The 26816-nt window shown below is 47.8% G+C and overlaps 1 protein-coding gene and 1 long non-coding RNA gene across 3 annotated transcripts in view; one reads left to right on the top strand and one right to left on the bottom strand.

Annotated features, from left to right (window-relative positions):
* The window catches only part of LOC143767646 (uncharacterized), a 383745-nt gene that overhangs the window by 256270 nt on the left and 100659 nt on the right, over positions 1-26816 (top strand). The window lies entirely within an intron of this gene.
* On the bottom strand, positions 11337-15143 carry LOC143767719 (uncharacterized). Of its 2 annotated transcripts, XR_013213753.1 has the most exons (4): positions 14671-15143; positions 14213-14402; positions 12316-12657; positions 11337-12126 (listed from the first exon to the last, which is right to left on the bottom strand). It is a non-coding gene; the product is annotated as an uncharacterized LOC143767719 (long non-coding RNA). The 2 variants fall into 2 exon arrangements; XR_013213752.1 differs by having other exon boundaries at positions 14213-15143.

The raw sequence follows: 26816 nt of genomic DNA, 5'->3' as shown, positions 1-26816 counted from the left end.
GGTTATAATCAAGAAAAGTCATTGTGTGCTGTATCCCTGTGTAGTGGCATTTTTCGTGAATCCCCTATTGGTGTATATACAAGGGATTTGCTAGGGAGATAAGGGCAAGCCGCCGAGGAGCGGGGGCGCCACATTGCGTCCAAGAGGGTGCCAACCTCCGCAGACAGGTAGGGTACAGATAGGGATTATTAGGGTGTAACAGGGATACCCATCCCCCATGCCCACCTGCGAGTGTTGTCTAGTATAGTTGATTAATTATTGCTTGGTGTGGTTTGTTTTTAGGTCATTGGTTATATTTTTTTAAAAAAAGCAGTTTAATAAAAATTATTTTTATGGTATTAGTTTTTTTGGTGAGACGTTGTTTACACTAATCCAGCAATATAGGTAATATACTTTTTTTCGTGACCATGGTTGAACCCTGAGTCAAAGCCAGCAGTTGGAGCGCTGTATCATGGGTGACTTGAGGTCCTACAAAGACCTGTTTCAGAGTGTCCAGAAACCGAGGAACACTCCGCACCACATGATCGTTGCGCTCCCACAGCGGCATAGCCCACTCCAACGCCCTGTCCGACAAGAGAGAGATTATGAATCCCACCTTTGCCCGCTCTGTGGGAAAACGTGCAGCCAGGAGCTCGAGATGTATACCACACTGGCTCACGAAACCCCTACAGGACTTACTGTCCCCAGAGTATCTCTCAGGCAATGGGAGGTGAGATAAGGTCGGAACAGAGGTGGCAGTGGGTAAAGCTGCTGCAGCCATGCTAGCAGCCTGAACAGCTATTACGGTAACATCCACCGCCGAGGTTGCACGCTCAAGAGACGCCAACCGGCCCTCCAGCAGCTGGATGTACCCCTGCAATCGCTGTTCATCCGCCATTACTTAGCCAGATCGATAGTATAGTTAGGGTTGGCGGAACCCACCGAATATATTTATTAGATGGGATTGGTGCGTTCGCAACTCGGGATCCACCATGCAGGAAAGAACCTGCTGCTAAGTAAATGGCAGCACTATATGGCGGTATGAACCAGCTCTCTTAGCTTCACAGAGTGGCTGAGAAAGCAAAGCTCTGTGCCCTGTTAGACTTTCACAGAGGCACAGGCTAACTACCCAAATGAGAGCAGTCAGTGGTCATGCATGCACACAAAACTCGTCGCCGGAGGTGCCAGCATTCTAGGGGCTTATTTCAGCCAGGTCCCTAAATACACACAAACACAATCTCCTCGCCGGAGGTGCCAGCATTCTAGGGGCTTATTTCAGCCGGGTCCCTGAACACATACAAACACATGACCACACTGGCGCAAAGCACATAACTTAGGAAGATACTAGTGCATGGCCGTGCGGCCATGCGAGCCTTAAATAGCTGCAGCACATACAGGACCTTCCTAGAAGGACCAATGAGAGGCTGCCACAGAGCCTGCACACCTACAGGACCTTCCTAAAAGGACCAATAGATTTGGCTGCAGTACCTGAGCATGTGACCCTTGATCTCCACTGAGAGATCTTACCCTGGGCATGATCAGTGTGTGCAAAGCAGGACTTAGTCCCAGAAAAGCCTGCTCGCCGCAGATCAGTGCAGCATACAAAGCAGAGCCCGGAGAGGCAGCAGTAACCCTTTGCACAGTATCGGTCTCAGTGAGACGCTGGGACCGACGTCCCCGCTGAGCAGGCTCCACTGCGGCCGATGCAGAATGGGAGACCGCAGCAGACACGGATCGAGATTCCCCCTGTGCAGCAGAGGAAACTCGATTCCTAACACCCCCCTCCTTTGGACAGACTTACCATGGAGTCTGTTGATGTCTTGGTAGACAGGCTGCGGGACATGGCAAGATCGCGAAGGGACGGCTGGCTCCAGGAGCAGCTGGCTTCCTTGCTGGGCGATGCAGGTCAGCGGGGCAGCAGGACACGGAGGACCAGGCCCCCTGAGCGGCTATCGCCGGAGATCGCGTCGCGGGCTGCAGCCGGCCCGCCTGGCTCCACCTCCGGCAGGAATCCAGGCACCCACTCTGCCGGCGGCGCACCACTGAGACAAGGAGCACTGCGGCCAGCCAGGCTTCGCCGGAAATGCAGGCCGCACTGGAAGTTCGGCCTGCGCCGGGGGCTGGTGCAGGCCAGGAGAGGGCCTAGCAGTGCCGGCGAAGCACCGGAGAGTGTGGCCCGGCCAGCGGCGGTGAGAGGGAGGCAGGCAGCTGCAACAGCTGCAAGAAGAAGTCCGGCGGTGTCTGCGGCCGCAGATACCCGGGGAACAGCCAGAAGAAGGGCACCTGACACGCGGAGCGGCAGGCAGAGCAGGGCAGGCAGCCTCCAGATGCTTTGCCGGGCTCTCTATCTGGGCATGACAGCAGCGCACTGACGGGCGGCAGGCTACGGGAGGCTGCTACTGCTTACAGATCCAGATCCATCAGATGGTCGAGGGAGCGGCAAGGATCCCCTGCTTCCGTCCATCCTGGTGACGTGGAGGCCAGGGGTGTGGGCCTGGAGCAGCAAGAGGACGACGTGGGGAGCGAGCAGCCGGTGGATGGAGAACAGCAAGAGTCTGGATGTCCAGCTGGTGGAGACACAGCACCCGCGCAGCCTCGTGAGTATATGTCCATGTCTCGTTTGTCACCGTCGGAGGGTTGGTTAGGTGAGGTTGGGGGAAGTCAGGGTGCAGCAGCTGACATCGGCGCGCTAGCGGGGGTGGGGGGCCCTGTGGTGTCGAGAATTAGCGATATTCTGGCTGGGGTGTCGCATTTTTGAGAAGTCTAGAAGGGGGAGTTGCGGAAGGGGCTGGGGGCTCACCGCTGGGAGCCTGGTTACATAGTTTGGGTATTGGATCGTGGGTGGTGAGCGACACAGCAAGGCCAGGGGGGGTCGGCACAGGCGTCATCCGCCAGTGTATCGGTGTCAGTGCAGACCGAGAAAGATAAGGGGGATACAGTAAAGTTGGACATCAGAGCGAAAGGGGAGGTGTATGTATGCTTTGAGGGTCCGCTTGGTGCGCATCTGAAGAAGGAGGTGAAGGAGAAAATTTGGAAGGATGAGTATGTGGAGATTTTCTCCCTCCTTCCTTTAGAAAAGTTTAACTTGGACAAGGGTAAGAAGGAGGATAGTAAAAAGGAGGAGGAGAAGAGGAGGTGGCGGTTGATTCCGCAAACTTTCGTTAATTGGCAACAGGCTTTTGTGATACTGGCTAGTGTAATAGGCTAGAAATTTCCAGACAACTGTTCAGGTCTTTTTTGTTACTTTGACTCGATAGGCGAGGCACATCGTACCTATGGGGGTCAGGCGTGGCTGCGTTATAACGAGCAGTTCCATCAGAGGAAGGCGGTTAGGCCAGAAATCAAATGGGATCAAAAGGACATTGGACTTTGGTTGAAAGTCATGGCCCCATGAGGTATGGGCAGTCCTTTCATGGGAGCGGTGGCGCCGGCAACCAACAGTTAGGACATGGCAGCGGAGGGCAGAGGGCCCAGGGAGGGAAAGAGAAGTCAGGAACATGTTGGCAGTTTAATGACGGCCAATGTAAGTACGGGAACTCCTGCAAATTTAAGCATGTTTGTTCCCATTGCAACGGAGGCTCTCACGGAGCATCTAAATGTTTCAAGAAAGCAAGGGGTAAGCCTGGAGTGGGTGGCAGTCAAGGGGGAGACCCCAGTGAGGCTTCAAAAGATGGCCCCTTATCTAAATAGATACCCGGATCAAGAAAAGGTGGGAATTTTTTTACGCGGGTTTTCTGATGGTTTTCGGATTCTGGCTCCTAATCATGCGGTTCCTTTTACTACCAAGAATTTGAGGTCAGCAGATCTGCATGCTGCAGTGGTCAGCAGTAAGTTGGCGAAGGAGGTGGAACTGGGTACGATGGCTGGGCCATTTAGTTCTTTGCCGACTGAAGGCACGATTGTTTCACCATTAGGGGTGGTGCCTAAGAAGGAGCCGAACAAGTTTCGCTTGATCCAGCATTTGTCATATCCACGGGGTAGGTCAGTTAATGACGGCATAGATGAGGAGTTATGTTCAGTGGTGTACACTTCATTTGACGCAGCAGTACAATGGGTACGGTGGTATGGTAAAGGGGCTTTATTAGCTAAGACGGATATTGAATCGGCTTTTCGGTTGCTCCCGGTTCACCCAAATAGCATTCCTTAGCTGGGTTGTTTTTGGAATGGTGGTTTTTATTTAGATAGATGTTTGCCTATGGGCTGTTCGATTTCTTGTTCATTGTTTGAGACGTTTAGCACTTTTCTTGAATGTGTGATTAGGGACGTTACCGGAGTTCCTTCCACCATTCATTATTTGGATGACTTTTTGTTTATTGGTCCCCCGGGCTCTGCCATATGCAGGAATTTGTTGGCTACCATGAAGTGGATGGCTAGGCTCTTTGGCGTGCCGTTGGCAAGGTTTTGAGTTTTTTTCAGAGAAAATGGAGTGTAGGTTGCCTGAGGACAAGCTTTTGTTGCTGGTACAGGAAGTACACAGGATTGGTCGATTGCGTAAGGCGACTTTAAAGGAGTTGCAGTTTCTTTTGGGACGTTTGAACTTTGCGTGCCAGATTATGCCCATTTGTAGGATTTTTTGCCATAGGTTGTCGTTGGCGATGGCCGGAATCAGGGCGGCACATCATTTTGTTCGTTTAACTAATTAGCATAGAGAAGATTTGGTTGTTTGGCAGCGTTTTTTATCAAATTACAATGGTAGATCGTTGATTCAGCTGGAAACTGTGAATGATTTTGATTTCGAGATTTACACGGACGCAGCCGGTTTGGTGGGATACGGTGTGTATTGTGGAGGTCGGTGGAGTGCCGGGTTGTGGCCGGATGGTTGGCAGAAACAGGGTTTCAACAAGAATCTTGCACTGTTAGAATTGTTCCCAATTGTGGTATCAGTTGTGATTTGGGGTGACATTTTTCAAAATCGGAAGGTCAGTTTTCACTGTGATAATCTAAGCGTGGTCTCTATTATCAATAGTCTAACTTCTTCCTCTCCCCCGGTGATTAGATTGATTAGGGAGCTGGTGTTGCGATGTTTGGAATTGAATGCATACATTTCTGCGGTACACGTACCGTGTGTGCAAAATTCAATAGCAGATGCTTTGTCTCGTTCACAGTTGGAACGGTTCTGGGAGTTGGCGCCAGACGTGGACGCCTCAGGAGTGGTATGCCCTTCACGTTTGTGGAAAATTGTTGCGGACGAGGAGGTCGGTTGATTCAGTTCTCAGTCTCGAGCTCAACGTGGCTAGCTTACAAATCAGCTTGGGAGATCTGGGAAAGCTGGTCTGGTCAATGGGGAGGGGTGGAATCCGACAGTGACAGGACCCTGGTGATATTGTTTTTGGTGGGCAAAGCGGCGGAGTGGGGTTGGTCCGTATCAAAAGTGAATACATTTATGGCAGGCTTGGCTTTTGGTTTTAAGCTGCAGGGATCGGTCGATATTACCAAAAACTTTCTGATAACACAGGCTCCGAAGGGTTTTCATAGCGGGAACGTTAGTGTTGACAAGCGCAGACCCATTTCGTTCAGCTTGTTAACGAGGTTGGGTTACGTAGTTGGGAGAATTTGTTGTTCTCATTTCGAAGCCTCCCTGTTTAGGTTGGCTTATTCTTGGGCGCTCTTTGGGGCTTTGAGATTGGGGAAGCTGGTGTCTCCTAGCAAACTTAGGGCAGAAGGTTTGTTGGCAGAGGACGTTGAATTTTGGGCAGGAGGTATTTATTTTTTGATTCGGCGGTCCAAAACTGACAGGTATGGAAAGGGTAAGCGGGTGGTCTTAGGGAGGGTCGATGGATGTTTGATGTGCCCGCAACGTTGTTTGGAGGAGTACTGGAGTCTGTTGTCTGTAGATCGGGGCCGCTGCTTTGTCACCAAGACGGGACCTTTCTGTCACGTTTTCAATTTTCGGCGGTTTTAAAAAAGATTTTGACTGAGTTGGGATTTGATTGTGGGTCCTTCGGGTCTCACTTTTTTAGAATTGGGGCTGCTACAGAGGCAGACGTTTTGGGTCTAGGAGCCGAAGTGATTAAACGGATTGGGAGATGGAATTCTAATCGTTATTTGACTTACGTGCATCGTTAGGTGTTTTTGGGGTGTATTGAGTTATTCTGGTATGTAATTGTTTTCTGTTTTTTAGGTCGTCCCCCGCTATTGACCTGGATTTTTGGACATTGGTTCGTGTTTTGGGGTGCAGCGTGGGCCGACATCAGGCCAGATGGCAGGCAGCTAGGTTTTAGCCGTGATACTGTAGTGATTCGATGGTTGGGGTTTCAGGGCATGCTATGGAACAGGGTGTTGCCATAATTTTCCCGGGCCGCGCGTTTGGATAGAGCTCCGGATATTTTACTGGTGCACATGGGGGGGAATGATTTGGGTGCGAAACCGGTTAGGGAACTGATTAGAGACATCTGTTTTGATTTTTTGAGATTGTGGGTCTCTTATCCAGGAGTTCTCACGGTGGGGTCTGACATCGTGCCTAGGAAGCAATGGAGTTTGGCTCGATCCTTGAAATGCATTAATAGGGCCAGGATAAAACTTAACAGGGCAGTGGCGAAGTTTGTATCCAGGAATGGGGGAATTGCGGTGAGGCATTTTGAGTTGGAGGCTGGGGTCGGCAATTTTTGGAGAGAGGATGGTGTGCACCTGAATGATATCGGTGTTGATTTGTGGGCGCTCGCCCTGCAGGAGGGAGTCGAAAGGGCGCTGGCTGTGGTGGGGCACTCACGAGCCTGAGGTGGTCAGGGCTGTTCGTGGTTGGCGGGGGGGCGGGTTCTTGGAGTTGATGTGTTATTGGAGGAAGGTCAATTGGATGGGGGTTGATCTGGCTTGTGGTTACGGGCTCTGGATGGGGATTGTCCTCGGCAGCTTTGGGGTTTTTGGTCTGCCCTGAAAAGGGTTACATTGTGCCCTCGAACTGGTGGTCACGGCTGAGGGTAAAAAAGTGTTGGTTAAAAAGTTTGGGGCATTTTTTGCCTATACATATATGATGCCAGATCTTTTAGTTCCAAGAACCCTCCCCCTCAAGTTTTCAGATGTTTTGTTATAATTATAATAATTATTTTTGTTTGTTAATAAACTGGCCGCTGTGGCCAAAATTATCCAAAGAATTAACATGTTATGTTTTTATTGCATAATTAGCGTTAAGTGGGGGGTGGCGGAATTTTGTTTGGTCACAAGTGGCGGGTTTGGTGGAGTGATGTTGGGAAAAGATTGTGGCCATTTGGTTTCTGATGCTAGCAGTCACTTCATTTCATATATATTTAGTCTGGCTGGGATAGTACGCGTGCGGGTTCGCGTGTGCAACAGATATTAAGTGCAACGGTATAAAGTGCATGGCAGTTATACAATGGCAGTTGGACAGGGCAGGAGACAGGTAAGGTGCATAAGTTTAACAAACAATCAGTCTTGGTCAGTCATAATACATTATGCATTGATCATATCAATCTGCTTCTTATTGGTTTTTACTTCTGCCTACTCACAACTCGCCCGCCCTTCAACACATTCTGGGCACTCACTCTATATCCACCCCTCCCTTCTCCCCTCTCCCATGTATAACGCTGAGGCTCTACTGACATTTCTTACCCACTCCAAACCAGCCACTACCGCCATGCAGCACTCAAAACGTTCATACAAATCATCCCACCACCTGCTCTTTCTGTTTTTTCTCCTTCTACTAGTTGCAGGTGACATCTCCCCGAACCCTGGCCCCCCCTCCACCAGCTTACTTTACTCTCCTCCAGCTGCATATAGAAACCCTGCTAATCTTATTAACATTCAGTGCATGCCTTCTCCTATAGCTTTCCAATGTGCACTCTGGAATGCTCGGTCTGTGTGTAACAAACTAACTTACATTCACGATCTTTTCCTCTCTAATTCCCTTAACCTTCTGGCTATTACAGAAACCTGGATCCAACATTCAAACACCACCGCTGCTGCCGCTCTCTCGTTTGGTGGGCTGAAGTTTTCACATACCATCAGACCTGAAAACAGACAGGGTGGGGGTGTTGGTTTGCTCCTTTCAGCACAATGTGCTTTCCAGGTCATCCCCTGGTTCCCTCACTTACATTTCCTTCCTTTGAAGTCCACACCGTCAGACTCTTTAAGCCCTTCTCCTTGCGGGTGGCGGTTGTTTACCGCCCTCCAGGCTCCTCCCGCCTGTTTCTAGACCACTTTGCCACCTGGCTTACTCACTTTCTATCTTGTGACATCCCCACCCTCATCATGGGAGACTTTAACATCCCCATCAATTATCCCCTCTCCCAATCTGCCTCATCTTCTTTCTCTAACTTCTTCATTCGGCCTCTCACAGTTTACTAATTCTCCTACGCATGAGGACGGGAATACTCTGGACCTGGTTTTCTCCCGTCCCGGATCACTGCACGACTTTACTAACTCCCCTCTCCCTCTTTCGGACCACAACCTTCTTTCCTTCTCTGTCAAGAATTGTCTCCTCACTCGGGACACCCCCACTTACCACACTTATCGAAATACACGTTCCATTAATACCCAGCAGCTTATGGACAATCTCCACACATCTTTAGCCCCCATCTCCTTCCTCTCCTGCCCAGACTTAGCATTGTCACACTTCAATAATACACTGAAGAATGCCCTAGATGAAGCAGCACCTTCTACACGCAGAAAGACCCGACAGACAACGGCAGCCCTGGCACACTAAGCAAACACGCTTTCTTCAGCGTTGTTCAAGGTGTGCAGAGCGGCAGTGGAGAAAGTCTCTCTTATCAGAAGACTTCATCCACTATAAGTTCATGCTCAAAACCTATAACTCTGCCCTTTATGTGGCCAAACAATCCTACTTCACCACCCTCATCACCTCACTATCCAACAACCCAAAACGACTTTTTGAAACCTTAAACTCCCTCCTGAAACCTAAAGTACAGGCCCCCATCACCAATCTCAGTGGATCTGGCCACTTACTTCCTAGAAAAAATCAACCACATCCATCTGGATATCTCAGCGCAATCTCCTCAGTGCCTGGATCCCCTTCTCCGCACCTCAAGCTCACTAGACATCTTTGAGCCTGTCTCAGAAGAAGAAGTTTCCAAGCTCCTCGCTTCTGCTCAGCCTACAACCTGCAACAGTGACCCCATTCCTTCACCTCTCCTGCAGTCTCTCTCACCAGTGGTCACCACTCACCTGACTAAAATATTTAACCTCTCTCTACCCAACATCGAAATTACCCTAGAGGGTTCAACCATAACTCCCAAGCAGCATGCCCGCTGTCTTGGGGTGATATTCGACACCGAACTTTCCTTTACTCCCTATATCCGATCACTCACTCGCTCTTGTCACCTGCATCTTAAAAACATCTCCAGAATCCGACCTTTTCTCACCCTTGAAACTGCTAAGACTCTTACTGTCGCTCTTATTCATTCTCGTCTGGACTACTGCAACTCTCTTCTGATCGGTCTCCCTCTTACCAAACTTTCTCCTCTCCAATCCATCTTGAATGCGGCAGCCAGGGTCATATTTCTGTCTAACCGCTTCACCGATGCCTCCATCTTGTGCCAGTCATTACACTGGCTACCCATTCGCTACAGGGTCCAGTATAAACTCTTCTCTCTCACCCACAAAGCCCTCCACAGTTCTGCACCGCCTTATATCTCCTCTCTCATCTCTGTCTATCGCCCTACACGTGCCCTCCGTTCTACAAATGACCTAAGGCTAACATTCCCCGTAATCCGAACCTCACACCTCCGTCTACACGACTTCTCTCGTGCTGCACCAGCTCTCTGGAATGCACTTCCCCAGACGATCAGACTGATACCTAGCCCCGACCTATTCAAGCGCGCTCTAAAAACCCATCTCTTCAAACAAGCCTACCACATCAACTACTCAGTAAACTAATTTTGCCCTGTTCCCTCCTTCCAAATATCACTCTGAATATGCACCCTACTATTCATCTGTCTCCACACCCTCCATGCACATGATAACTGCACTTGATACTTGACTATTGCACTTAAACACACGGGCTGATGACCGGATCATGCAGCTTTGTATGAAAATCCCTATGTATTATAATTGCCAGGCCTGAAATAACAAGCACTTTGCACCTATTGTGTCCCCCCATTTCCTTGTAGATTGTAAGCTTGCGAGCAGGGACCTCACTCCTAATGTCACTGTTTAAATTGTCTTAACTTGTATTGAATTTGTCTGTCTTAACTTGTATTGAATTTGTCTGTATAAGTCCCCGCTTAATTGTAAAGTGCTGCGGAATATGTTGGCGCTATATAAATAAAGATTATTATTATTATTATTATTATTATTATTATTATTAAAAGATCCCAAATGGGCTATACGCGGTCATGAGTTGTGATGGGCGAACCCCTAGATGTTCAGGGTTCGACCGAACAGTTAAAAACAGTACCTGAATACGGAACCCTTTCACTTGAATAGGAGGCCCGAACACCAGGTATTTGCCATGCTGTCAAGAACAGTACATGACAGTGCGGCAGACACGGCCTCTAATCGGTGGCTAAATCATTACAGCTGGTCAGAGAGCTGCGACTCTCATGCAAATGACAGGGTGAGCCTGCAGCAGTGACTGTACGTAAAAAATTTACCTCCGGTCACTGGCATCGGCTGATGGGACTACTACTCTCCCATCAAATTGAAAAAATTAAGATGCTTAGTACATAATTTGGCCAATTAATGCATGCCCAGCAGCCAACGATAAAGTGGTCTCAAAACTGCTGGGAACCTATGTGTCTAGTGTGAATACCTCTCTTTGGCTGAAGTCTGAATTTCTGAGTAGATGTGAATACCTCTTTTTAAAGCCTGAATTTATGGATAGGTAGTGGAGATAAGAGAATATGTTCAGAAAATGATTGCCAAACATACAGTAAATTTGGCACTTTCGGATTCATGTTCAGAAACATGACTTGGATGTCGGGTGACCCGGGACAGGGGCTCATTCCCTGTCCCTAACGCTAAAGGGCACCCTAGCTTACCCTGTTCCCCGGTTTACTTCTGAAGGTGAAGATGCTGGGGCCATGTACTTTGCCTTATCTCTTGAATCGGCCCTCCGTCTGTTCCCTTCCCCCACAAAGGGAAAAGGGGAGCAGTTGTGCAGTGCAGTACATCAAATAGATGAACAAGGCAACACAAACAAGGGTAACTGAAAATATCAGGCATAAAAATATTCACTCATATATAACAGAGAAATACACCTGAGTGTGGAGGATGTGAAAAAAGCAAAGTAGGAGAAGGAAAGGGAATTATCACTCTTACAAACCCAAGCAACAGTCACAGATAAATCCACCAATCTTCCTCTCACTGTAATAAGATTATGCTAATGTTCTATGGAGACCGATGACGTGAGTCAGAATGATGACAAAGAGTATATCACAGTTCAAGATATATATTATTGTAGGATGATGAACTTCAGATAACTGATGCAAACTGCAGCTTTACAGATAAACAAGTAAACAGTCTCAAGAATATGCAGATATTAGAAGTACAGACCGAGGGTGCAAGTTCAAGTCCAGCAATGCAGTATCCAGAGGTCAGAGCCTGGGCTGGCTCCTAGCAGAGGGGCAGACTGTAGCAGAGGTGGGTGCAGAGCAGGTGAAGAGTAACAGAGTCTTTCCGGAGGTACGTAGATCCAGAAGCAAGTGGGGTATCCCGATGAGTAGAAGAAACAAGCAGGCTGCAAGTCCTTGCGCTTGGCAGCAAGTGAGATACAAGATACACAAGCAAGGTATAGTGTGCAGAATTCCTTTATATATGTAGCAGACAGGAAACAAGGAGTATCAGACAGGAAACAAGATGGCCCCCGTGAAGCCAGCCACTCCATCTTGGGTAAGGGCAGAATCCAACAGAACTAAGGACAAGAACAGACAAAAATAGGTATGCAGTCTCAGTCCTTACATTACTCTCCTCTTTAAAGATGTCCTCTGGATGTTCTTATATCTGGTTTATTGGGGTATCTGCTGTGGAACTGTCTGATCAGACGAGGAGCGTGAATATTTTCTAGAGGTTCCCAGGAATTCTCCTCAGACGAATATCCTTGCCACTTTACCAGATACTGAAGTCGTCCCCTATGAATCCGAGAATCGATGATCTTCTCCATGATGAATTCCTCCTGCCCATCTATGAGAATTGGATCAGGAGGAGCAGATGTGTTCCCGAAGAAAGGATTTGCCACTACCGGTTTAAGCAGGGAAACATGAAAGACAGGATGTATTTTTAAAGAATTAGGCAACTTGAGTCGGCAGGCTACCGAACTCACTACTATGCTACTGATCTTGTACGGACCAGCATATTTTTGCCCCAATTTAGTTTTTGGAACTCTGAGTTTCAAGTTCTTTATTGAGAGCCAACCATGTCTCCTACCTTATATGTGGGTACTGGTTTACGGAATCTGTCTGCTGCCTTCTTGTATCTTTCTTGTGCTGTGGCCAGCATCTGCTTCAGAACTTCCAGATTCCGCTGCAGGGATGAAATGCAGTCGGCTACCGCAGGTACAGACATGTCTATCGGAAGTCGAGGAGGAATGCTGGGATGATATCACTTATTAGCAAAAAATTGAGACATTTTGGTAGATGCAATCTGTGAGTTATTGTACGTGAATTCAGCCAGTGGAAGCAGACTCACCCAATCATCTTGTAAGTGACACACATAGCAACGCAGATATTGCTCCAAAGTTTGATTGGTCCGTTCAGTTTGGCCATTAGACTGCGGATGGAAAGCAGATTTCAAATTTACCTTGATGTCCAGAGCAGCACAAAAACTTTGCAAAATTTTGAAGTAAATTGGACCCCTCGAGCAGATATTACTTCATCCGGGACTCCATGTAATCGAAAAATATTTTGTACGATAAGATCCGCAGTCTGTTTGGCTGTCAGTAACCCGGTATAAGGAATGAAATGAGCAGCTTTGGTTAATCGATCAACTACTACTAGAATCATGCTCTTCCCTTGGGATGTAGGCAACTCTACGAAAAAGTCCATTGATATAGACCCCCAGGGACGAGATGAGATAGTAAGAGGTTGCAATAGTCCAGTAGGCAAATCAAAGCAAAAAAGTGGAAAATAAAACATAACTTTTAATACTATAAAGTCATAAAAGGCAATTCATCACCCAGTGAACATGCAAGACGGGGCCAAGTCACTGCCATATCAAATGGACTCTCTGAAAAAAATGACAAGCCCTAAAACAGGATTAAAAGATCCCAACAATTATGTGGAATCAAACTGAACCAGAGTATACAGTGACCATACAAAGATATTGTTGGTTAGTCACTAACTCTGTATCTGCAGACGCATATGATAATAGTACACAGTAATAAACATTTGTACAAAGTAATCACTGTAACTAGAAAAGAAAACGGAACGGTCTCACCAATTCCATGAAGAGGGCACACGGAGCACCGAGTATTCCCCAGTCAGGTAAATAGCCGGTTACTGATGTTATAACTATACAGGGGTAGCTGTGGACTGCCCTTGTAAGGGCAGGAGCTCTGGGGATAGACTATTGTAGCCCCGTAGGGTTTGACATAGGGACTGTCATCCCATCAGTAACCGGCTATTTACCTGACTGGGGAATACTCGGTGCTCCGTGTGCCCTCTTCATGGAATTGGTGAGACCGTTCCGTTTTCTTTTCTAGTTACAGTGATTACTTTGTACAAATGTTTATTACTGTGTACTATTATCATATGCGTCTGCAGATACAGAGTTAGTGACTAACCAACAATATCTTTGTATGGTCACTGTATACTCTGGTTCAGTTTGATTCCACATAATTGTTGGGATCTTTTAATCCTGTTTTAGGGCTTGTCATTTTTTTCAGAGAGTCCATTTGATATGGCAGTGACTTGGCCCCGTCTTGTATGTTCACTGGGTGATGAATTGCCTTTTATGACTTTATAGTATTAAAAGTTATGTTTTATTTTCCACTTTTTTGCTTTGATTTGTATAAATAACAGTGGATTCATCTGTAGGACTTGCACTCCACATACAGATATTGCTTTATTATCAATAGTCCAGTAGGCAAGGAGCGAGGAACTTTTGATCTGGCACATACCTCACATGACGACACGTACAGTCGCACGTCTTTTTGGAAAGTTGGTCACCAAAAGAAACGAGACACAAATTCTTGAGTTTTCTGAACTCCTCTATGACCAGCGATCTTAGAGTCATGCATCAGTTTCAATACTCTTAATTTCATTGTTTCTGGGACATACAGACGTTGTCTCTGAAACCATAGGCCGTTTTTCAAGGTTAAATTTACCTGATTAGGTGGTTTAATTAGGAGTGAATCTGTGTCGTAGGCCTCCTTAATATCCTTTAATAGATCTTGATTATGCAGCACACTTACAAAGTTTCATTCTGATAGTATGGTCCTTGAAGGCGAAGCTGAGGTTACGTCATCCGAATGAATCCTGGATAGAGCGTCGGCCTTCCCATTGCGAAAGCCTGGTCTATAGGAAATAATGAAATCAAATTGATTAAAAAACAGATTCCACCAAGCTTGTCTGGGTTTTAGACACCTTGCCGACCTCATGAATTCAAGATTTCGGTGATCCGTGAGCACAACAGTCTGTTGGGATGCTCCCTGTAGCAGATGCCTCTATTCTTTGAATGCGGCTATAATCGCCAACAACTCTTTATTCCCAATGTCATAATTCTTTTCTGCAGGTGACAACTTTTGGGAGAGAAAAGCACAAGGGTGTAGAAGATCTTTCTCACCTGTTTTCTGCGAGAGTATGCACCTATAGCACAGTCCGAGGCGTCGACTTCCACTATGAAGGCCCGATCTGGGTCTGGATGCAAGAGAATAGGGGCCGAAGTAAATTTAGCCTTCAATTTAGAAAATGCTAGTTGTGCCTGTGGTGACCAAACAAACGGCGTCTTCTTCCGAGTCAATTGAGTGATGGGTGCGACGATCTCCGAAGTTTTTCATGAACCGCCTGTAAAAATTGGCAAATCCAATGAATCGTTGGACCTCCTTCACAGACCTGGGAATTGGCCACTCTTGAATAGCTTGTGTCTTGCTCGCATCCATGCTGAGGCCCTGGGGAGAAATAACATAGCCCAGAAATTGTATTTCCGTTTTGTGAAACTCACATTTCTCCAGTTTGATGAATAAATGGTGTTGCCGTAAACGATCCAGAACCATTCTCACATGCCGCTGGTGATCCTCGATATTGCTGGAAAAAATTAAAATGTCATCCAAATAAATCACAACAAAAATATTGAGTATGTCCCTAAAAATATAATTTGCCAGATGTTGGAATGTAGCCGGTGCATTGCGCAGACCAAAAGACATAACGAGATACTCAAAATGTCCATAACGTGACCGGAAAGCTGTTTTCCACTCGTCCCCGGGGCGAATCCGTACTAAATTGTAGGCACCACGGAGATCTAATTTTGTGAAGATCTTGGCGTGTCGCACCCTCTCGAGTAATTCGGGAATTAGTGGAAGTGGATAAGAGTTTCTAATAGTAACCTTGTTAAGTTCACGGTAGTCAATACATGGGCGGAGAGAGCCAGCCTTCTTTTTGACAAAGAAGATTGGGGCACCTGCTGGGGAGGAAGATGGTCGTATAAATCCCTTCGCTAAGTTCTCATCAATATACTCTTTAAAGGGCCACTGTCACCCCCCGCCAGCCGTTATAAACTAAAAGAGCCACCTTGTGCAGCATTAATGCTGCATTCTAACAAGGTGGCTCTTCTAGTTTTAGGTTCAAGCATACCCCAAATAAAACGTTTTTATACTTAGCCACAATTCCTGTCTCTAGCCACGTAGGCGGGTCCTCACTCCCCAGCTTGGCCAGCTCCTCTGCTGTCACTCACATCTTCCTGCGCTTTCGGCGCCGCCCCCTCAGCGCTGTTATCGTTTCAAATCCGGCGCCTGCGCTGTGTACTGGTGTCCTGCGCAGACGCAGTAAGCTCTGGCCGTCTGATGTAATGGCTGATACCAGAGAACAAAAGACATCGACAGAACACCAGGATGGATCTGCTGCACAGCAAATAGCTGTAGGACCTGCGATGACGTCACTGCCATGTGATTGCCCTAATCACATGGCAGTGACATCATCGCAGGTCCTACAGCTATTTGCTGTGCAGCAGATCCATCCTGGTGTTCTGTGGATGTCTTTTGTTCTCTGGTATCAGCCATTACATCAGACGGCCAGAGCTTACTGCGTCTGCGCAGGACACCAGTACACAGCGCAGGCGCCGGATCTGAAACGATAACAGCGCTGAGGGGGCGGCGCCGAAAGCGCAGGAAGATGTGAGTGATGGCAGAGGAGCTGGCCAAGCTGGGGAGTGAGGACCCGCCTACCTGGCTAGAGACAGGAATTGTGGCTAAGTATAAAAACGTTTTATTTGGGGTATGCTTGAACCTAAAACTAAAAGAGCCACCTTGTTAGAATGCAGCATTACTGCTGCACAAGGTGGCTCTTTTAGTTTATAACGGCTGGAGGGGGGTGACAGTGGCCCTTTAAGAGCTTTCAATTCAGGTCCAGACAAGGGATAAATATTCCCAAATGGAATCGCGGGCACCAGGGAGTAGTTCCACAGGGCAGTCGTATGGTCGGTGCGGTGGCAATTTGTCTGCACTTTTTTAATCGCATACATCCGCAAAATCTTGAAATTCAATTGGTAATTTTAACTCAATTGTAATTGCTGACCTGACTGAAGTTAATTCTCCAGATGATGTCTGTTTACTTGGAAACTGCAATTCTTTCGTCTTCCAATCGATAGAGGGATTTTGCCGCTGTTACGGAGACGCGGGGTCAGTGGGTGCTCTCGTCCGCTGGCCCGGCTGTCTTTAACAAGACTGCATGGACCACGGCTCATACCAATGAACGCCCGCTCTATCTCCCAGTGGGAAATACACTACACAGAAAACACAGGGTTAAGGTAAAACGGTGGCAATTCTTTATTGAACCACAGCACACAATAGCAAACAGAACACTCCCAACATGCCTGGAATTGTATGGGTACATGGGCGCATATAAAAGATCACTGCGTCTCCACGTATTTCCAGTATGACACGATGTCAGGGCTCCCAGGGTCACATGGGCGCATATAAAAGATCACTGCATCTCCATGTATTTCCAATATGACATGATGTCAGAGCTCCCAGGGTCGCTACTCCATCTCTGGATGAACGCACAGAGAAGGGGTAACGACAAGCATAGGGAGATGACCAAGAACTGTCCGTAGAGTCCATACAAGGTCCAAAGCCAGTTGACACTAGAGTCACCACCTGGCTTATCTGACCATCTCCATGGAACCAGGCGACCAGCGGGTCCCAACCCTGGCTTTCTCCAAACATATCCATGGTGCAGAGATGGTCACTGGATCAGATCTGTGTCCTTCCAACCGGAGCCGAAAACCCCTAGGTTGTATCCTATAGAATCCTAGATCAGTGTCCCTCGTGATGGTGCCATGATGAATTGGCTGCAGTCCTTTCTCTTGTCTGTTGGGTGGTTTTCAGAATGTCTGGCTCGTAGCTCTGTATTACTTCAGACTCCAGGATGTGATCTCTGAGTCTTTCTAAGCCCAAGGCATGTAAGCCACTCCCAGAATCACCCAGGGTCTCCCAGTCCAACATCAAGATAAGGCAAACAATGGTGATGAGATTAAGTAGCACTATTAGCATATAAGCACACATCAATAAACAAAGCCCAACACACTCAATGTACAGTCACCATTACAGACCTACACAGCACGTTAGATAGTATATCAGTTGGCAAGTCTGTATTCCTGACCCACCAGACACAAACACTCAGGGTATGTGCACACGTCTGGATTTCTTGCAGAAAATTCCTGAAGAAAACCGGAAATTTTCTGCAAGAAATCCACATTTTTTTTTTGCGTTTTTTTTTCGTTTTTTTCGCGTTTTTTTTAGCATTCTGCAAGCGTAATTAGCTTGCAGAATGCTAAAGTTTTCCAAGCGATCTGTAGCATCGCTTGGAAAACTGACAGGTTGGTCACACTTGTCAAACATACTGTTTGACAAGTGTGACCAACTTTTTACTATAGATGCTGCTTATGCAGCATCTATAGTAAAAGATAGAATGTTTAAAAATAATAAAAAAAATGCTTATACTCACCTGCAGACCTCAGCGGCGTCCGTTCCGTATAGATGGTGTGTGCGCGCAGGACCTTCCATGACGTCGCGGTCACGTGAGCGGTCACATGACCGGTCTCGACCAATCACAGGACCGTGACGTCATCGCAGGTCCTTCACCGCACACCAGCTACAGGAACCGAAGCGGCAGCATGCACCTGAGAGGCGGGAAGACATCGAAGGTGAGTATATCACTATTTTTTATTTTAATTCTTTTTTTTTTAACCACTTATATGGTGCCCAGTCCGTGGAGGAGAGTCTCCTCTCCTCCACCCTGGGTACCAACTGCACATAATCTGCTTACTTCCCGCATGGTGTGCACAGCCCCGTGCGGGAAGTAAGCAGATCAATGGACTCCTAGGTGTGCGGAATCCCCGCAATTCCGCATTTTTAATGAACATGTTGCTTTTTTTTCCGCGATGCGATTTTTTCGCGGAAAAAATCGCAACATTTGCACAAAAAATGCGGAATACACTGTAAATAATAGGAGGCATAGGTTAGCATTTTTTTCGCGTTTTTATCACGTTTTTATAGCGAAAAAACGCGAAAAATCCTGAACGTGTGCACATGGCCTCAAATGCACAAGCAAATATACAGATGAAAAGCCAGTTCTTATTGGTCTGCAAAAACGTAGCTGTCTGGGTAATTAAGATACAATCTGGTTTCTTCACATTCCTCCACCATCTTAACTAACCAGACATGATAGGCTTCCGATCATTCAGTTTCCTTAGAGCATATTCCATATGCTCCTTACGAAAATAAACTCCATACGTAATTGAAGAGTAACAACTGGTATCCATTGGGTCCACGCATGGCTTCCTCTGCATTCCGTAGTTCCTGCCTTAATTCTATTCAATCTGTTGAAGCTGGAACATCTCCTGTAGTTTCCGTTTCTTGTTGAGGTCACATAGCTACTCTGGTCCTCTTCCCAAGGCCGATTTGGTGGAGTTGGATATAGTGGCATCCGAAACCTGCTGTGCATGCCTCATCGATGGTCTGCTGGGTCTATCTGTATACCTCCCTTGTTGTGGAGCCCTGGATGGTGTGTGAGAACACCAGTCCCCTGCAGCTCCCCCGGTTCCGCCGGGCTGAGTAGTGTCCCACTGCTGCCACCAAAGTTACGGAGACACGGGGTCAGTGGGTGCTCTCGTCCGCTGGCCCGGCTGTCTTTAGCAAGACTGCATGGACCACGGCTCATACCACTGAATGCCCGCTCTATCTCCCAGTGGGCAATACACTACACAAACACAGGGTTAAGGTAAAACAGGGTGGCAATACTTTATTGAACCACAGCACACAATAGCAAACAGAACATTCCCCACATGCCTGGAATTGTATGGGTACATGGGCGCATATAAAAGATCACTGCGTCTCCACGTATTTCCAGTATGACACGATGTCAGGGCTCCCAGGGTCACATGGGCGCATATAAAAGATCACTGCGTCTCCATGTATTTCCAGTATGACATGATGTCAGAGCTCCCAGGGTCGCTACTTCATCTGTGGAAGAATGCACAGAGAAGGGGTAACGACAAGCATAGGGAGATGACTAGTGTTGAGCATTCCGATACCGCAAGTATCGGGTATCGGCCGATATTTGCGGTATCGGAATTCTGATACCGAGATCCGATACTTTTGTTGTATCGGGAATCGGTATCGGGATCGATATAATGTGTAAAATAAAGAATTAAAATAAAAAATATTGATATACTCACCTCTCCGACGCAGCCTGCACCTTACCGAGGGAACCGGCAGCCTTCTTTGCTTAAAATGCGCGCGTTTACTGCCTTCCGTGATGTCACGGCTTCTGATTGGTCGTGTGCCACCCATGTGACCGCGACGCGACCAATCACAAGCCGTGACGTAATTTTCAGGTCCTGAATGCCTAATTCTAGGCATTCAGGACCTGAAAATTACGTCACGGCTTGTGATTCGTCGCGTCGCGGTCACATGGGCGGCACGCGACCAATCAGAAGCCGTGACGTCACGGAAGGCAGTAAACGCGCGCATTTTAAGCAAAGAAGGCTGCCGGTTCCCTCGGTAAGGTGCAGGCTGCGTCGGAGAGGTGAGTATATCAATATTTTTTATTTTAATTCTTTATTTTACACATTAATATGGATCCCAGGGCCTGAAGGAGAGTTTCCTCTCCTTCAGACCCTGGGAACCATCAGGGATACCGTCCGATACTTGAGTCCCATTGACTTGTATTGGTATCGGGTATCGTTATCGGATTAGATCCGATACTTTGCCGGTATCGGCCGATACTTTCCGATACCGATACTTTCACGTATCGGACGGTATCGCTCAACACTAGAGATGACCAAGAACTGTCCATAGAGTCCATACAAGGTCCAAAATCCAGTTGACATGATGTCAGAGCTCCCAGGGTCGCTACTCCATCTGTGGAGTCCCAACCCTGGCTTTCTCCAAACATATCCATGGTGCAGAGATGGTCACTGGATCAGATCTGTGTCCTTCCAACCGGAGCCGAAAACCCCTAGGTTGTATCCTATAGAATCCTAGATCAGTGTCCCTCGCGATGGTGCCATGATGAATTGGCTGCAGTCCTTTCTCTTGTCTGTTGGGTGGTTTTCAGAATGTCTGGCTCATAGCTCTGTATTACTTCAGACTCCAGGATGTGATCTCTGAGTCTTTCTAAGCCCAAGGCGTGTAAGCCACTGCAAGAATCACCCAGGGTCTCCCAGTCCAACATCAAGATAAGGCAAACAATGGTGATGGGATTAAGTAGCACTATTAGCATATAAGCACACATCAATAAACATAGCCCAACACACTCAATGTACAGTCACCATTACAGACCTACACAGCATGTTAGGGTACTGTCACACAGTGCCATTTTCATCGCTACGACGGTACGATTCGTGACGTTCTAGCGATATCCATACGATATCGCAGTGTCTGACACGCAGCAGCGATCAGGGACCCTGCTGAGAATCGTACGTCGTAGCAGATCGTTTGGAACTTTCTTTCGTCGCTTGATCACCCGCTGACATCGCTGGATCGTTGTGTGTGACACCGATCCAGCGATGTGTTCGCTTGTAACCAGGGTAAACATCGGGTAACTAAGCGCAGGGCCGCGCTTAGTAACCCGATGTTTACCCTGGTTACCAGCGTAAACGTAAAAAAAACAAACCGTACATACTCACATTCCGGTGTCTGTCCTCCGGCGTCTCAGCTTCTCTGCACTGTGAGCGCTGGCCAGCCGGAAAGCGAGCACAGCGGTGACGCGGTGACGTCACCGCTGTGCTTTCCGGCTATGGTGCTTACACAGTGGAGAGAAGCAGAACGCCGGGGGACAGACACCGGAATGTAAGTATGTACTGTTTGTTTTTTTTACGTTTACGCTGGTAACCAGGGTAAACATCGGGTTACTAAGCGCGGCTCTGCGCTTAGTAACCCGATGTTTTTACCCTGGTTACCCGGGGACTTCGGCATCGCTCCAGCGCGTGATTGCACAATGTGACCGCAGTCTACGACGCTGGAGCGATAATCATACGACGCTGCGACGTCACGAATCGTGCCGTCGTAGCGATCAAAATTGCACTGTGTGACAGTACCCTTAGATAATATATCAGTTGGCAAGTCTGTATTCCTGACCCACCAGACACAAACACTCACATGCACAAGCCAATATACAGATGAAAAGCCAGTTCTTATTGGTCTGCAAAAACGTAGCTGTCTAGGTAATTAAGATACAATCTGGTTTCTTCACAGCCGCTGTAACCATTGTAAGATTGCTCTTACTGAGTGTATTGGGGGACACTCACTTGGCACGGGATTCAAGCACACGGGCACGGGTTTTTCCAAACAAAGCAGTCCATATGGTTTATTAGGCCTCATAAACCATATCATGAACAGTCCATTTACACACTGAACCTGGACATCACATCAAGTTTCAGATCCTTAGTCTGTGGCAACTAAACATGCTGGTCCTCTCTGACCAGTTGACGTGGGTTACCACATGGTTCATGATACAGTAAGCACCAACAGTTTATGGAGGTACCTTACGGGAGCTCCTGCTCCACCTGCTAACTCCTTGTCAGTCCTCTCTTCCGGGTAAGCTGCCTCACGGGGATCACCAACTTGCCTGGGCGGCATATCTTAGTCAGTCCAGACCCACTGGAGGACTGTAGCTTCCCCACACAGTAGCTGTCACTGGCTCTGCAGATCCCTGTCCTCACCTCGTGCTGTTCAGGGATCCGGTCCTACTCCCAGGACCTCCCAACAGCCAGGTTACACAGGATCACACAGTTGGCCAGTCCGGGTACTATTCAGGACGTCCATCCCCAGCTGGGACCGTCCAATACCCAGGCCACCAGTAGCAAAGTCCCACCACGTGCTCTTCAGGGCTTAGCACACCCAACACCGAGGTATCTCTCAGGACCTTGCACCTGTACTATACAGGTCTACACACTCAGACCACACAGGAACCATGTGACCCACACCCTGGTCACATTATATACCTTTTAACCACTCCCCCGGGTGGGAGTGTGGGTGTGTGGCACTCTCATGGCCTCAATACACCTCTGTGTGCATACTGGGGAGACCATGCAGTGCCCCCTACCTGTTACAGGGGTCACTGCATCACACCATGGTAACCCTAGAATTATAGGGAAGTGAGGAGAGGAAATTAGCAAAAATGACAGTTTCTCAGAATGATCTGCTCCCATACGAATTTTCAGAGGTGTTGTTTGAAAGTCTACTGGCCCAGATACCAACGGAGACCCATCTACGGTCTCCATTAACACCGGTGAACGTCTCTTCTGCGAGTGTATACCATGTTTATTAGCAAATGCAATGTCCATGCAATTGCCGCTAGCCCCAGAGTCAATCATGGCTGTACTAGTAACCCAACAGGATTGCACTCAGATCTTAATGGGAATAGTACAAAGTGAGTCTTTTCTGACATCGCCTGAGATTGACGTAGCAGAACTTATTGAACTTATTGAAAATACTTCCCCACCCACCGGTGACGATGCTACTGAACTACAATCAGGAAAGTCTGGATTTTCATCTGACATCACTTTCGTGCAAGAAATTGACTGAGAGCATACAGAAGAGACATCGGAAAAGTCACATTCGATTACCGCAGCTGCGGACTTGCGATTTTTTCCCGGACAGACCGAGATGTAGTGACCCGATTTTCCACAGTAGAAACATACCGTATATACTCGAGTATAAGCCGACCCGAGTATAAGCCGACCCCCCTAATTTTGCCACAAAAAACTGGGAAAACTTATTGACTCGAGTATAAGCCTAGGGTGGAAAATGCAGCAGGACCGGTGAATTTCAAAATTAAAAATAGATACTCCATACCGTTCATTATGGCCCCATAGATGCTCCACATAAAGCTGTGCCACATATAATGCTCTGCACCGTTCATTATGGCCCCATAGATGCTCCACATAAAGCTGTGCCATATATACAATGCTCTGCACCATTGCCCCATAGATACTCCACATAAAGCTGTGCCATATATACAATGCTCTGAACCGTTGCCCCATAGCTGTGCCATATATATAGTGCTCTGCACCGTTGCCCCATAGCTGTGCCATATATATAATGCTCTGCACCGTTGCCCCATAGCTGTGCCATATAGTGCTCTGCACCGTTGCCCCATAGCTGTGCCATATATATAATGCTCTGCACCGTTGCCCCATAGCTGTGTCATATAGTGCTCTGCACCATTGCCCCATAGCTGTGCCATATAGTGCTCTGCACCATTGCCCCATAGCTGTGCCATATAGTGCTCTGCACCGTCCATTATTGCCCCATAGCTGTGCCATATAGTGCTCTGCACCATTGCCCCATAGCTGTGCCATATAGTGCTCTGCACCATTGCCCCATAGCTGTGCCATATAGTGCTCTGCACCGTTGCCCCATAGCTGTGCCATATAGTGCTCTGCACCATTGCCCCATAGCTGTGCCATATAGTGCTCTGCACCGTCCATTATTGCCCCATAGCTGTGCCATATAGTGCTCTGCACCATTGCCCCATAGCTGTGCCATATAGTGCTCTGCACCGTCCATTATTGCCCCATAGCTGTGCCATATAGTGCTCTGCACCATTGCCCCATAGCTGTGCCATATAGTGCTCTGCACCATTGCCCCATAGCTGTGCCATATAGTGCTCTGCACCATTGCCCCATAGCTGTGCCATATAGTGCTCTGCACCATTGCCCCATAGCTGTGCCATATAGTGCTCTGCACCGTTGCCCCATAGCTGTGCCATATAGTGCTCTGCACCATTGCCCCATAGCTGTGCCATATAGTGCTCTGCACCGTCCATTATTGCCCCATAGCTGTGCCATATAGTGCTCTGCACCATTGCCCCATAGCTGTGCCATATAGTGCTCTGCACCGTCCATTATTGCCCCATAGCTGTTGCTGCTGCTGCTGCAATAATAAAAAAAAAAAACATACTCACCTGTCTTGCTTGCAGCTCCTCGGCGCCATCTTCCCGGCGTCTCTCCGCACTGACTGATCAGGCAGAGGGCGGCGCGCACACTATATGTGTCATCGCGCCCTCTGCCTGAACAGTCAGAGCGGAGAGACGCCAGGAAGATGGCGCGACGCCCGGCGTGTGGAACGCGGACAGGTGAATATGTCATACTTACCTGCTCCCGGCGTCCCGCTCCTTCCCCCTGCCTGTCTTCGGTGCCGCAGCCTCTTTCTCTATCAGCGGTCACCGGCACCGCTTCATTAGAGAAATGAATAGGCGGCTCCGCCCCTATGGGAGGTGGAGCAGCCTATTCATTTCTCTAATGAGCGGTCCCACGTGACCGCTCAGGGGAAGAGGCTGCGGCACCGAAGACAGTGTGACTGGCAGGGGGAGCGTCAGGATCGCCGGGACTAGGTGAGTATATGACAGTGCTCACCCGCCGACCCCACCACCGATCATGACTCGAGTATAAGCCGAGAGGGGCACTTTCAGCCCAAAAATTTGGGCTGAAAATCTCGGCTTATACTCGAGTATATACGGTAAATTTTCTCTGAAGCGATGTTCCTTGCGTGCGTCGATGGTACTCCTCCGAACCGCATCAACCTGCATAGGTTCAGGCTCTGCTGGAGAAGACGACCTGTTTTGAGTTTCCCTGGAGGAGGATGGGAGGAATATAGGGTTATTACGGTTGGCTTCCGCCCACTTCTCTTGCCGGCATTCGGTAAGACAAATATCTATCCAGATACAATGATTTATAAAGTCAGTCAGATTAGTAGGTGATTCACCCCGAGCCAATTCATCCTTAATAGTAGCAGACAAACCCCTCCTGAATACTGCATATTTTGCTGAGTCACACCATGTAGTGTCCAGCACCCATCTCCGAAATTCCATAGCATATTCCACGACAGGACGCTTTCCTTGACGAAGTGTTAATAAAGCAGCCTCTGCGGTGAGGTTTCTGTTGGGATCGTCGAACATCTGACACATTGCAGTAATAGTCATTCAGAGAATTTAGACATGCATCATTGGTTTCAATCAGAGGATTAGCCCAGGCTAGACTTGGAACTGGGGCTGGAACCGCAGCTACAGCTGTAGTCTCCACATTTGAGAGGTGAGTAGCTAGAGACTGGATAGATGTATCAGCCACATTTGCATTATGATTAGTTTGAGACTCCAATGCCCCCAGCTTTGTCTTAATTGCCTGAAGCTCCGCATGCAGTCCTGTGACAAATGAGCACAGCTTTTTCACCCGCACCTCCATAGAATCTGACCCAGTGATCTCCATTTCTTTTGAGTCTTGTGTATTCTGTAATAACATTATGCTAATGTTCTATGGAGACCGATGACGTGAGTCAGAATGTGTCATGTCGGACGCTGTTCAGACCAGGTCGTTCGACAGACAGCGGTAATTCCGCTTTTGACCACTATTTGCTCATTGGCGTCGGTTAGATTTTATCTAGCTGTTCCGGGGTTAATTTACCTGATCCTCGGATTGGAAGCTGGGCCATGCCCATTGCCTTTAAATAGTTCTCCTGATCATTGGGCGTCGCCGATTATAGCTTCTGTCTTGTGCGTTGTTATCTCGGTCTGGAGTGGAGAGCTGGTTGTTGGAGATTCGTTGCTGGTGGTGTATTTTCCTTTGTCTTATTTACTCATTCCTATATTTGTATTTATTTTGCCCTGCACATTTATAGTGTATTCCTGAGTGACTGCGGCGTGGTGTATATTTTCCTTTATCCTTGTCTGTGCTAACTGTGTGTATTGGTGTATTACCTCTTCACTGGGTGGTGGGCGGAGGTTTCAGCCTAGGGTTGAAACAAGAGACAGGGTGAGGTTCGAGGCCTGGACATGCACACCATCAGTGTAAACTCCAGGTAGAGGGTCAGTCAGGATTTCCCTAGCCTGAGGGAAATTGCAGGGGCCTGGGTTATTAGCTCTCGCTCACCTAGTCTCCCCGTGACATTATAATCAGCCCAACAACAAAAAAGAAAAAAAAAAAAAAAGGGTTTCTTTTTTTTTTCTTTTGTCATGGATCCCATGACTTCCATAACCCGCCAGTTGTAGGCGCTGTCCCTACAGGTCACTGAGTTGAGGGGGGCAGTTCAGCAACAGGGACTAGCAGTATCTAATGTGCAAGCTGGAGCGACAGGAAGAGTTGCTGAGCCTAAATTACCTTTGCCTGAAAAATTTGCTGGGGAACGCAGTAAATTTGTTTCTTTTCGTGAAGCTTGCAAACTATATTTATCCCGCGACAAAGAAGGCCACCAAAAAGACCTACCAACCAAATCT

Source organism: Ranitomeya variabilis, chromosome 4 (assembly GCF_051348905.1).
Source record: "Ranitomeya variabilis isolate aRanVar5 chromosome 4, aRanVar5.hap1, whole genome shotgun sequence".
Taxonomy (NCBI): Eukaryota; Metazoa; Chordata; class Amphibia; order Anura; family Dendrobatidae; genus Ranitomeya; species Ranitomeya variabilis.
This window is presented reverse-complemented; position numbering and strand designations above follow the sequence as displayed.